The sequence below is a fragment of the Gambusia affinis genome, linkage group LG09 (assembly GCF_019740435.1).
Source record: "Gambusia affinis linkage group LG09, SWU_Gaff_1.0, whole genome shotgun sequence".
NCBI classification, from domain to species: Eukaryota; Metazoa; Chordata; class Actinopteri; order Cyprinodontiformes; family Poeciliidae; genus Gambusia; species Gambusia affinis.
This window is the reverse complement of record NC_057876.1, coordinates 26,188,697-26,201,819: the sequence shown is the minus strand read 5'-3', so window position 1 is coordinate 26,201,819 and position 13,123 is coordinate 26,188,697.

The window sequence follows — 13,123 nt, the reverse complement described above, 5'->3', positions numbered from 1 at the left end:
TATATTGTTGCTGATATCATAGCATCATATTTCAGTTTCTTTTGCTTAAAAGGTTATACTTTTTACAAAGCATAACTTTTCTTCCACTTCAGAATTATGTGCACCGTTTTGTTGGTTCGTCAGACAAAATCCCAATAAATTATGTTGACATTTGTTGTTTCAAGGCAGCAAAATTGAATGTTTAAAGACATATAAATGTTTGCAAGGCACAGTACACCAGCAAAACCTTCAACTTTAAGAAATTGCAAAGTTACATGACCTCTTTAGTTGAATATTTCTTACAGTGGATCCCAACCAGAAAATCAATCCGTCACCATGCACACAGGAAGGAAGCCTGGGTTGGCGAGAGATACTGCCCTTAATGACATGTCTCTGTGTGTCTGGACCAGAGGGGGAAGTAACCGGATATTTAAACAGAGATAAGAGTGTGTGCCAAAGGGGCCGGGATTGAATATGAGTGAAGCCCCATGGCAACAGGCCGTGGCTATCAGATATGGAAAGATAAATAGTAATGCAGCCGTAGCATGTTTTAATACTGTAAATTAAAAGCTCATGTAACATTTATGAGAATCTGATATATGCAGAACATTGTTCTGTGCCAGATTTTCGGGAGCGATTTTCTCCATGCTCTTAGCGGTTCGCTTACTCAAATCAAAATTTGGAAACATCCATTTTGGCTCATCAGAATCTGTAAACTGAAATCTGATATGGTGCGTTTCCAAAAGCAGAAAAAAAAAACTATTCCTACCATACAACACTGAGTGAAAAAAAGCATGATTTACCCAACTTTCATTCTGGGGGAGAAGGAGAAGTTGTGTGATAACAGAAGGGAAATCTATAAACGACAGAAAATATGTTTAACAAATGTTTTGTGGCCCTTTAAGGGTTCAACCTGATTTCTAGACATGTTCATAAAACCTGCATTTCCCAGAGTGGCAGTAAAGTTTCTCAGAAAGCAGGTTTGAACTTGTTTTATCCACCTGTGGGTTAGATACTAACAGCTTAACCACAACATGTATTGTGTAACTGTACGCCATTTAGTCTATTGAGAATAAAGTGTGTTGAGGAATTATTTCTTGACTGGAAAGTTTATTGAATTAAACTAACTTTTTAGTTTAGCCTTTAGCAACAGCCTTTTAAAATATGAAATAAAGGGATATTTATCAACTTTCCTAATGTTAAAGTTGTGGATGGATGTGACAAAAACTTAAGAAAATGGAACCATACATATGACTACCAGGGTTTCCCCCAGAAAACTTGCTAAGCCCGGTGGCTGGGCACTAGGGCAGTCATTCATCTTTTTGGGTTAAAAAAAGTTTTAAAGTTGAGAGGAAATTTAAAAATATCACTTGATAATTATGTGTTATTAAAAGACTGGAAGATTGATACCTGAACACCAGCTATAAAGTCTTAAAAATGCAAACATTTAAAAAGACTTAAAAAAAATAAGCAATGCATAGCCTGGTGGGGGCACAAGTAAAGCCTGGTGGCTCCTCAGGCTTATAATACACTGAGGAAAGAAGTTGGGTAAATCAGGGGGATGAGGTCATTTGGTGCCATTTGCTTTTTGAGCGATTTTGGCAGTATTGTATGGATGTTGATCAAATTCGCTGAATATTTATCCTCAAATTTTCTATTTGTAATCGTCTCAGTCCATAGGTTACTCTATGGACTGAGATGATTCATTTCAAGCTCAAAAATGTTTAAGGCACAAAGAAAGGGAGAAAGAGAGTTTGTCATCTGGAAATGGTCAGCTTGACCCTTTGCCAGTTTTTGTTTGCAGCTTGTATATTAATTCATCCCAATCTACTTCAGTATTGTACCAGTAAACAAACATCTCATACCAATGTACTTCACCATTGCAAATCAGTTTTTCTCTTAATAATTAAGTTTTGATGGAGTCAATTATGAAAAAGTGTAAATCTCAAATGGAATTTGACTATATATATTTTTCCATTGCCGATGACTCTAATCCTGTTTTTTCTAGTTGACTTCTATGAAAATTGAGAGAATATAACCTCTGATAAAATAAAAATAACTGACCGACCTCCTATAAGTGGATATTATTATGGAAAGCACATGAACATATTTTCTTACTGTTGACTGAATGGTGAAAGCAGGCAGGCACGAAATTTTTCAACGTCTGTTTCAAATTGACGAACGGTCAGTACAAAATGTCCTGTGGTTTGAAGAAAATTGGGCACAAAATTACCAAAACTACAAAAGAAAGGCAGTGTTTCCGAAACCAAGCAGTACTTTTATATTTTATTTGTTTATCCTTTATATAACTTTATGTAATGGGGGAAGACCCAGTGGTGTTCAGAATCTTATTTACAAGGCGTTCTGGCCAAGATGTCCAAGCAGCTTTAAGCTGCGGTGAAATACAACTCACACAGACTTTCTACACATAAGACATCAAAGTCACTAAAAAGTTAGTTTAATTTATTAAACTGTCCAGTCAAGAATGACTGGACAATTCTTTAAAATTATAACATCCAGATGTCTGTATTTACAAGTTATTACAACTCAGTGAGATGAGCTCCCTAAAGTATTGTTGATTCTGGAGCTGATTGCATTGGTGAGGAACAGAAAATATAACTGCTTATTTATGCCCACCTCAATAGATGCCTTGCCACCATGATTAGGAACAAGTAACTGGGCCACCATGGTAACCTACTGTAGCTTTATACATGAGGTTATGCTGATGGTTTGATCTTTGTACCGATACAATCTAAAGGTAGAAAAAATTTGGTGATGATTCTGCAATCCCTTAAGATCAGTAGACTGTTTCAAACATTGCTAACAAATATTCATAAGTGTTTTATGGATAAAACACTTATCCATAATTAAAGTTGCAAAAAAAGACCAGCACTAATTCAGTAGAAAAGTGTGTTAGCTTCATTTACAAACACACACACCTGCCCGCAGACCCACACACACCCACGCCCATGCACGCACACACTCCTGCATGCACACATTTGTTTTTTACCAAATGCTAGAAATAAAATAGTATTTGCATTCAGACACTGAATCAATATCTAAACTATGAAGGGTGGAGACAGATGGAAAATTTAAAGAGGTCTATTTTGAGTTTTCATTTTGAATTGACATTCAAAGCTAGTTGGATTTTGCAAGTTTGGCAGCTGATGTTGCGTCAGTGCAGCAGAAGACATGATGGTATTTAATAGAAAATATTGTTTTGATTCTCTTCAATATTGACACATAAAATAAATTCTAGCCTCACGAGAACCCATATGGATATACAAAGGAGGCTAGATTCCTTCAGGGATGGGAGCAAGGCAGTGCTGCAGATACAGTAATTTACAGCTTCTCTCTTCTCTCTGTGAGCTGGACCTGAAATCATATGGAACATGTTTCCTCTGTGGCTTTCAGGATAATACTCCCAGACAGCGCAGGCTTTGCCAGAGCAAATGATTAAACCCTACTTCATGATGTGTTTGTTTTTAGTTTTAGAGATTTGAATCATAATTCTATTTGGGAAGCTGAAAAATATATTTCTCAACTCCTTAGTATGTGTCTTAAGAGCTGCTAGCAAACATGTCCTTAAAATGGGACCATCAGCCTGTTTTGCAATGATGCCTAAAAATGTCTCTTTTATATCATTGCCAACATATTACTATTCTGGTTAAGACTTTTTGAAGAAAGGAAGTAGATATGAAAAGGAAAATCCTGGTAAAGTGAACTGTTAAAGCAACATGTCAGATTTAAGCTACTCTTACTTGTCTTTATCCCCCCTTCCAACACACACACACACAGACAGGGGCCAGCCACTGACGAGGCCACAGTCAAACCTACGTTGGCCTAGGGGTCTGGTGAAGCTCCGTAAAAGGATTTGGGGGAACTGGATCCATTTGGCAGGGATGCAAGAATTTTCAATACAATGATCTTGGGTGTGGTGTGCCAGTAATGCTCTATCCTCAATAGGTCTGAGAGGAATACACTGGGATCAAGCAGAGCGGCGGAGGGCGAGATGTAACTGTGCTTTATGTTTCCGCTTGGCTATATGTTTTGTTTGTCCGTTTTCTTGAAAGGGTTTCTGGAGCACTACTCCTCATCCTGTATGATGACAAATGTAGCAGTCATCTTTACATTGATCTGGATTGGTGCTCCTCAATAATTTCACATATCAGAAATTATTGAGGAGCCTTGGTTAAGAAAAAGATGTTAATTTTTGAAAGAAAATAAAGTCAGTGATGATATCAAAACCCAATGAAATCTTTTGAGCATATCAGCTGGTAGTGTTATTAGACCACCTTAAACTGCATTAAAATAAATAAGTAGGTTTTATCTTAAATATCCGCTTGAAGTAGGAATTTCTTCCTTCTCATTCCACCACACATTTAAAGAAACAAGGTGTTTCTGTTTTATTTTTTAGATTTATTTAGGATTGTCAAAAATACTTACACGTCACCTAAGATTATGCTACAAATTAATTAATCAAACTAACATCTAATAAGTAAAAAAAAACACAGAACATCAATATTACTTGTTCTACCTGACTGCTATGGAAAAAAAAAAAACATTTTCTGATAAAAGTAGCATTTGTGTTATCATTAGATCTGATTAAGGTTTACAATAATTGTTCAGGTCAAAAGTGCCCTTGAACTTGAAGACTGTTGGTTGTGGTTTAATTCAGAAGATTTCTTTGCAGTTTCTTACTTTGTACAGAACCTAGTGGTACCAAAATATTAAAAACAATCTGATGGTGTTTTTGCACCACTTCAGTCTAATTTGGCTCTGTTCAGCTCTCTGCATCAGGAGCTAACCAGAAAAAAAGTTGTCTGATCAGTCAATCAGAAGCAAACTCGGTAAATTGCACAAACCATGTTGCATGAGGCAACTACTGTGAAAAATGGATGTTTTTGCATTCTTTAGACAAAAGAGAGACTGGGAATGTAAACAATCTGTGTCCTTGCTGGTGCTGACTCTCATATTCAAGGTTTGTAATAATTGAATAAACATTAAAATAAAGGTTTATGTTAACCATAATATTTGAAACTGACAAATTGTGAATTCATTTAAACCTGTCTGAATCTCAAAATAAAACCATTCACAGAAGGACTTTTACTGTGCAGACAAACTGCTTGATGCAATTACTGGAAAAAGACTTTTCTACCCTTTTCTCTTAAGGCCATCATCTAAAAGTTTTCATCACCCTATATGATCAAATGCACATCCCACATGCTAACGTTGAGCGAGCTCAACGTGAGAAGCCCTTCTAAATGCAGCAAAATCTCTCACTGTGAGGATCTGGAAATGTAGCATCACTTTCCTGCATGTGAGGCCAGTTTGATTCAAATCTATGATGGATGCATTGTTTTTCTCTACAGGCAACCATTGCTAACACAAGAAGTGATTGATTTCCAGCATGTATGTCCCTCTTTTAACATTACTGCTCTGCTAATTAGACTGATAGGGCTGTTATAGTCTCATCTCTGCTTATGATGAGAATATGTAAACAATAAATTTGATTTATCATCCTGTGACAAAACAAAATTGTATTTTTGTTTAGCAATAACAAAAACATCTGAAATCGAGCATCCATTTAGTCTACAAAGTAATCTGAAAAATAATAATGCATGAATTTTCAAAACACATTTGTCATTTCCATAACTCTACGCTACAACTGTGCTGAAGTGGGAAGCAAAAAATGTTTACCCATATCACCGATAATAGACTTATGTCATTATTTAATTTTTGATAGCATAAACAACTGATGGTTTGGCATTTATGTCTTTCCATAGAAGAGCCTTAACATGCCAGGGATAATTCACTGAAGGTGCAGATCTGATTTGATTAGTAAGTCTGAGTTTCATTCAGTGTACCCCAGAGTGATCAAACAGGTTTGCAGTGTTTTGTCTGCCTGCTGAACCTGTATTTAACATGTTCTTGCACTTCTTTCCATTGCATTGAAAGTCAGACTCTCCAATAATGTAATGCTTTCACTAGACAGAGAATTGATGACCTTGGTGGAAACGTTTTTCCGACTTCAGGTCACGATTTTCTCGTAGTGGGACAGGCTCATGGTACACAGCTCAGGAATTACCTTCACAATAGCAAAGTGAAAGCCATTCTTAAAGTGGGGGGGGCAACAACAAAGAGTGCTCTGTCTAAGCAGTGCCTTTTGGAGAAATACTATCTGCTGCTGTGACCCGTCCACCCCCTAGCCTCCCTTTTGGGCTGATTACTATGGAAGGGCAGAGTGGGCAGAGAGCTGCACCTGTGTAAAACACTATAGATCCATTGATTATTGATAAAGTTAAGTTGAAAATACAAACAAACTATGCCAACACTTATTAAGAAAAACACAATTTAAGTTTTGCTGACTGATAAATTGTCTCCCTTGAAATTTTGAAGTGAGAGGTGTTTGGTTTTCAAGACTTTCCTACTTTTTCAATTTTCAAAAGTACAGAAATGTTAATAGTCACACGGCATAATTTGTAAGTACACACAGACATAAAGACCTACATCTTTGGAGAGATGTTCTGCAGTTTGATGAGACTAAAATAAAAGGGTTTGACCAAAATCAGAATTGCTACATTCGTAAGGAAAAGGTTGCAAACCTAGGTCCACTATCCCAACAGTGAAGTATGAGGGTAGGAGCATCATGGTGTGGGATTTTGATTTGCTGCCGGATGAACTGCTGCACTCCACAATCAGTGGCATCATAAGCAACATCTCAAAACAGCCAGGAAGTTTAGGTTGGGGTGCCAATGCATCTTTATTATAAGCAATAAGGTCATTGTTGATATCAGTATTGTGAGGATCCTGAGAAAGAGAAAACAAAATATTAGCTGAATTTGTAAAGAATAAGAAGAAATTCTACTAAAAAAGAAAATGTATGTAATCTTAATTTGAAGAAGATAATAGAATAACATCTCAATGTAAATCTCAATATTCTGATATTTAGAAAAAAAAAGAAGAAATGTTAGTAATCCTAAATTCCATTAACCATGAAAACCTTAGACTGATTTGATGTCAGGAAGTGAGAGAAGTAACATCTCTTTTACAGTGTCAATAGCTGGTTTCAACTGCTGGCACTGTTTCTCAATTTGTGTGAAACTTATCTAAAGAGAATTAAATAGGAAAATAATCTTGCCAAAATCAAATCTATCATAAATCTGCACAGATGAGCTTCTGTCTAACCTGCCTCTGGCTGTTCATAAATCAACAATCTATTCGGACATGTGCCGTGCAGGGCAGCAATGACGAGCTTTGAAGATAGAGTGCTGCATGTAAAACGTGAGTGGGGCATTTTGTATCCTATAGGGCAGGGGTCCCAAACTCCAGGCCTCGAGGGCTGCAGTCCTGCAACTTTTAGATGTGCCTCTGCTGCACCACACCTGAATAGAATAATTAAGGCTCTGGAGAACTGGTCTACACAAGGTGGAGGTAATTAAGCCATTTCATTCCAGTGTTTTGTACCTGTGCCACATCTAAAAACTGCAGGACTGCGGCCCTCGAGGACTGGAGTTTGAGACCCCTGCTATAGGGTGTGGAACACCAGAGTTGTGAGACACTATTAGTTTTACTAAGTTTTCAAACATCACTTCTATTAGAGAAACAACCCTTGGCTAAAATCCAGTAATCTGTTATGTCAGAAAAAAGCTAAAGATGGCAAGAAAGTGTTTCCTCAGCTTTGAGTGTTTTGTGAAACAATATGAGGAAAATTGGTGCCATCTTCTTCAAACGCCTGCCCAGGTGGTTAGTATGAAACACAAGGCTGATGTGATAAAGCACAATATTATGTACTTAGAAAGCTATATGCAGTTTATAATTGTCACTGTGTTAAGACCTGGTAATTACTGTTTCTCAATGGCCATGTGAGATGTTCAGCTACATGCAGAATTTTAATTGACTACTATGAAGTCTGCAGATTCCAGCACACCACTCGCAAAATATATTTAAAAGCAATGATTCAGGAAAACATACCATCCCTCCCTGCATTGTTTTTTCTTTTCTCTTTCCAGTTGTGCACATGCTAACAGATGTCTGTTGTCAACCTAGAGTGTGCAGCGACTGGTACAGCATTTTAATTTCTGCTATAAGGTGACATTTGACATGTCACTCAAGTATGTATCAGGGGAGTCACTCACAGGGCTTTGGTATGGGATACTTAACAAAGCTTTCCTTTTTCAGTTTGTTCATCATTTTTCAGTTTTTTTTTTTTTCTAATTTCAAGATTCTAATCCTGTAGTGACAAAACATTTTATTTTAATTTGCATAGACTACTCTGGATGACTGTAACAGTATGGAATGCATTTTTCATTTCTCTATTTAAACATGTTGATGATGTACGTACGCCAGTGGCATCATATTCAAAAAGACTCAAGGCTATAGTTGCTGCCAAAGGTTGATGAGCTAAGTATTAACCAAAGGCAGTGAAGAGGTTTTCTGTTTTTAATAAATTTGCAAAAAATCCCTAAAACATTTTCCACTTCACCTTAATGGGGTATTTATGTGTAGAATTTTGAGGAGATTAATTTAATACAATTTGGAATGAGGCTGTAAGATAACAAAATGTGGAAAAAGTGAAGTGCTTTGAACACTTTCCAAAAGCAATGTAATTTGAACTTCTTTTGTCTGTTTAGTTGAGCTAAATGACTGAATATTTTAAAATCTTTGTTTTATGGCGTATTCCTGCAAAATTGGCAGAGCCTGCTTCTAACTAGCCAGAGAAGAGACAACCTATGTCTAACAACCAATGAGTGATTGATTCACTGTTTGTACAATTTGGATAGTTATTCATCAAGTGATTCAGTATGACTACATTTAAAAATACTTTTTCTCCAATAAGACATTTTAGGAAATCTGATGGAAATGCCTACTTTTCTTTCATGAAGACATTAAGCTGTTTATAGAAATATCAGAACAAATATCTGCTAATTTATGACTCATCTGTGCTGGAAGAGAAAGCCCTATTTTGGCGCCTTGTTTTGACGGAGACCAGATAAGGAAGTAAACCTCACCACAACCACACAAGCCCCTCCCCCCTTTTCCTTTTAACCCCTTCCCCCCGACTGCACTTCAACCATGCACCCCCAGCTCAGAATCACTTCCAAAACTTATACATTCACAGACTGAGGCTGGCCAAGTTTCACAGCTGTCGCACATTTTCAACAGATTCCACCAACCCTAGATGAGGTGGAGGAGAACACATTCCTTTTCCATTACACATGGGCTAAAAGGAATTACCATTAACATATGATATTGTGGAAGTGGGAAATTTGCCACCCCAACCTTGCCCAAAGCACTCCGGAACTCAGGGTCATGGATTTATTATCTCAGATGGTCCTCAGAGGTCACTGGGGGCTTTTTTTTTTTTTTTTTTTTAACTTTTCCCTCCCCTCTTTCGCTGTTCCGGCAAAAACCCCAGCAGCCCCAAGTGTGCTATTCATTAAGTACACTGCACAGCTTTGTGCGTGCGTATGTGTGTGCATGAGTGGCTGAGGGTGTAGGGGGAGGGCTACCCGTAGGGGTGGGAGACACATGTTACTGTTGCTCTACGGGTATTTGTCATAGGAACGGCATGTCTTGTCAGACTGAAAGGCCATTCCCAGCTGTTAGGCTAAAGCACTGAGAGGGACTTGAGCCAGTCCTGCCTGGAACAACCATGGTCACATAAACAGGATGCCTCAGATGTACAATTACACAAGAATGGATGACAAATAAGAACACTATACATTTTTTTTGTACTTGAGAAATGTTTCCCACATCACAACTGAACTGTGCTGTTAAATTGGTCTAAACAAATAATGACATACAAGTATACATTGTTATTCAATATGCAATGTATACTTTTTTACAGAACAATTGATAACTACTTTACAAATATATGATTTTTTTCTAAGCTGTCGTAGTTGCCAAACATGACACTGCACATTATTGCACAAGTTCCAAGGAGCAAAAAAATTTTTAGTAAAGCAAGTCTGCTCAAAAGTAAGGAACAATAAACATATTAATATGCTTTGACATCAACACTGTCTCTACCTAGCTAACTACGATGCTAGTGCCATAGCTAGCTAAATAACTATATGGCAATCTAGCTAGCTATTAATGCTATAATCCTAAAATGTACCTGTGTCTTGGAAGAATGACAACTATTTCTCAATCTACATTGTTTTTCAATGCAGATATGTCATTTTAAAATGCATGTGTCTGACACAAGAAGAGCCTCATGTGCCATAAAACCAGAGTTTTACTTTGATCCTGGTGTTCACAGACATCAAATGAATGAGTAATCAATTTTTGGTGATACATTTAAATAATATAGAGTCTGGTTTTGCTCCAGAAAAATTTGGTGGCACCTTTGGAAGTAAACAGGAGAACGGGAAGGATTTCTATTCAGTGATTAAAGAAAAAGTCACTCAGCATGACAATCTTTTTGCCCCAGGATTATGATAAACCTGGAAGCGTTAACATAAGGACTGAAATAACCCCAAACTTGCAGAGCATTTTGAATAGTTTTAGTTTTTAGTTTTGTAAGCTAAAATTTCTCCTGACTATCTAGACTGAATGTAGCCCAAGTAACACCAGTGGTACTATTCTCACAGTTTGAGAACCATGGGTTAGGATTATGCAATACAAGCTAATTTGCTTTTCTTTTAGTTTAAAGTCATTAAACTCTTTTACTCTGTCACTCATATGCTCCAAAGTTGGGAAATAAATCTGAAGCACCTGCAGTGCTGGCTCAAACCTTCTCTTTAAATATCTCTTTTCTAAAAGCTTATAACTGCTAAATATTTATAGAAAGTCGCCGTGCCAAGGAAACTGACCACATTTTCTAAATAAACCTTATTTGAAAATAAGGTCCAGATGTTTCACGTTTTTGGTGCACGATTGCAGTTGGCTGTGAGTGTTGAGTGAGTGTGTGTTTTCAGGGTTTCCATGACTTGAACCATGGTGATGGCTGTCTTAGTAATTTCAAGGCAACCCCTAGTTTTTGCCCTGCTTCCAGGAAGTACAGCAAAACTATGCTGAAACCTGCGTCATCAGTGAGTCAACTAAACAGTCTGTAGGGATATCGGTGAGGGAGTCCAGACACAGTCATTCCTCCTTCCTCTCACTTCCATGACTGTTCAGTTTCCTTGCTGGCAGTACACAGGGTCCTGTGCAACATACCAAAGTTCTGCTCCACAGAACGTCCTTTCCAGTCAGCTCCAACGCACTGTTTGTTGGTTATAATTCCCATAAGACTAAGTTGAACAAAATTTATTTCTCTTTAAGTGGAAAACTTGGACAAAAAGAACTAAACATCCAACAAATATTTTTGGTTTAGCCACAGTGGCAGAGTGGATTTTTGATTTACACATTTGTAAGGTGCTCCTGCTACCGTATAGCCTTGAAAGTAACTCAACTATCCATTTTATGAACTGAAATTTGATCATATTGATAAAACTAAAAATCCTAATGATTATTGTTCTCCTTAAATCCCAGACTAAAGGCCAGGTCCTTCTGATAGCCTTTGGCCAACCTTTGGTAGGCCAAAGAACTGCTGGACCAGAAACCTGGCTGTCACTTGGGCTTAGGAGCCTTGAGGTTGGACCGGCATGAACAGAGACAAATTGATTCTGTGAGAGTACAAAGCACAGTTGACCAAGTAAGGTGCTTTTTCTGCTTCTATTGTGGCAAACCTAGATCTGAAAGCTATCTTTTTTAATCTATCCTTTCTTTCTTTGCTTAAAGTTACGTACTACAACTTAAAACTAGGCAGTAATTCTAAATTTTATTATTTAGTATATGAAAAAAAAAACATTAAGTAATTTAGATTAATATTACTGCTGTCAATATCATAGTAACATAAATACAGGGTAGTTTTGCTTTGCTAAAACCACATTATATCTCTGCTATGTTGGCATTTTCTCTGTGCCTTCTGCTGCAGCCATTAATGTCTTTGAGCTGTGAACATGATTCAGGTTATTTCCTGTGCATTTAAGTGTTCAAACCTGTGTTTCTATTGATCAGTAACGGGTGTTATTAATCACCAAAAACAATCTACAGAAACATATTAAGTTTTTTGAGAAAACGAACCATAAGCTCCATTTTTTGGACACCAGTAACATAAAAAAGGATGGGTCAACCATAGTTTTATTTAGGTCAGTATAGACTAAACATAGACATTTCTCAGGGGAGGGGGTGATGTAAGGTTTGAATCAAGCCATGTTGAATTTTGGCATTCAGTCTCTCTAGCACCTGACTGCCCTCAGCCTCCCCTTAAATAACTTGTCATTGTTGGGATAACGCCCGTTTGCCTTAAGGTGGCTATTTAGCTTTCCTTTTGTCTAAACGAGGTTACAGACAAGTCTGTCATTTGACCGTCTGCATCCTGCACATGTTCAAATGTGGCCCTAGCTGGTAAACTACAAATCATCTTGTACAAATTTAGGCTACAACACAATAGGGTCTTCTAAAAATAAGCTTGTAAAGCTGAACGGAAAGTGGTACAAATAAATGTACATGGCTCCTACAAAGTCTGGTATTAGATTTCAGTATATTCCATCTTGGTAAGTAGTCTCCTTTCTTTCTTCTCTGTTATTTTTTCTTTAACTCATCCTTCCTCCATTTTATTCTGCCTCCTTTGTATCCTGATGCTGTTAAGTTCTTCATTCCTGGAGCCCTGCCTTCCCGGTTTGCTTCCTTTCACCTTTTTGGCTTTGTTTCCTACTTTCCTTGTGGCCTTCCTATTGTCTTTTCTGTTCTCTCTGCCGCCTTTTCTACCAACACAGATTGGACCCTGTTCTGGTTCCCGAGCATGTTCTTGAATCGGTGTTGTGCATTTCCATAAAAAATAGCGAGGTTCCACAGTGCAAAATGTGGTTCAACTTGGGCATTACAAAATAGACGTTTTTTTGGTGCAAACTGTGATGCCGCCGTCTCCACTGTTGCCTGGTAAGCATGGTAAGAACAGAGTTATCAACTTCTCTGTTGTTTTTGACATTAGTCACTGTTATGTGCAGCAGGAGTGAACACTATATTGGTGATCAGTTGAAGGTCTGTAGGTTGCTAAATTAAAGGAAGAAAGTTATAATCCCCAACTCACCCAGCTCCACCATCTTGCTGCTGTGTTCTCTATCCCTCTTTTCATATTTCTTTATCTTTTCTC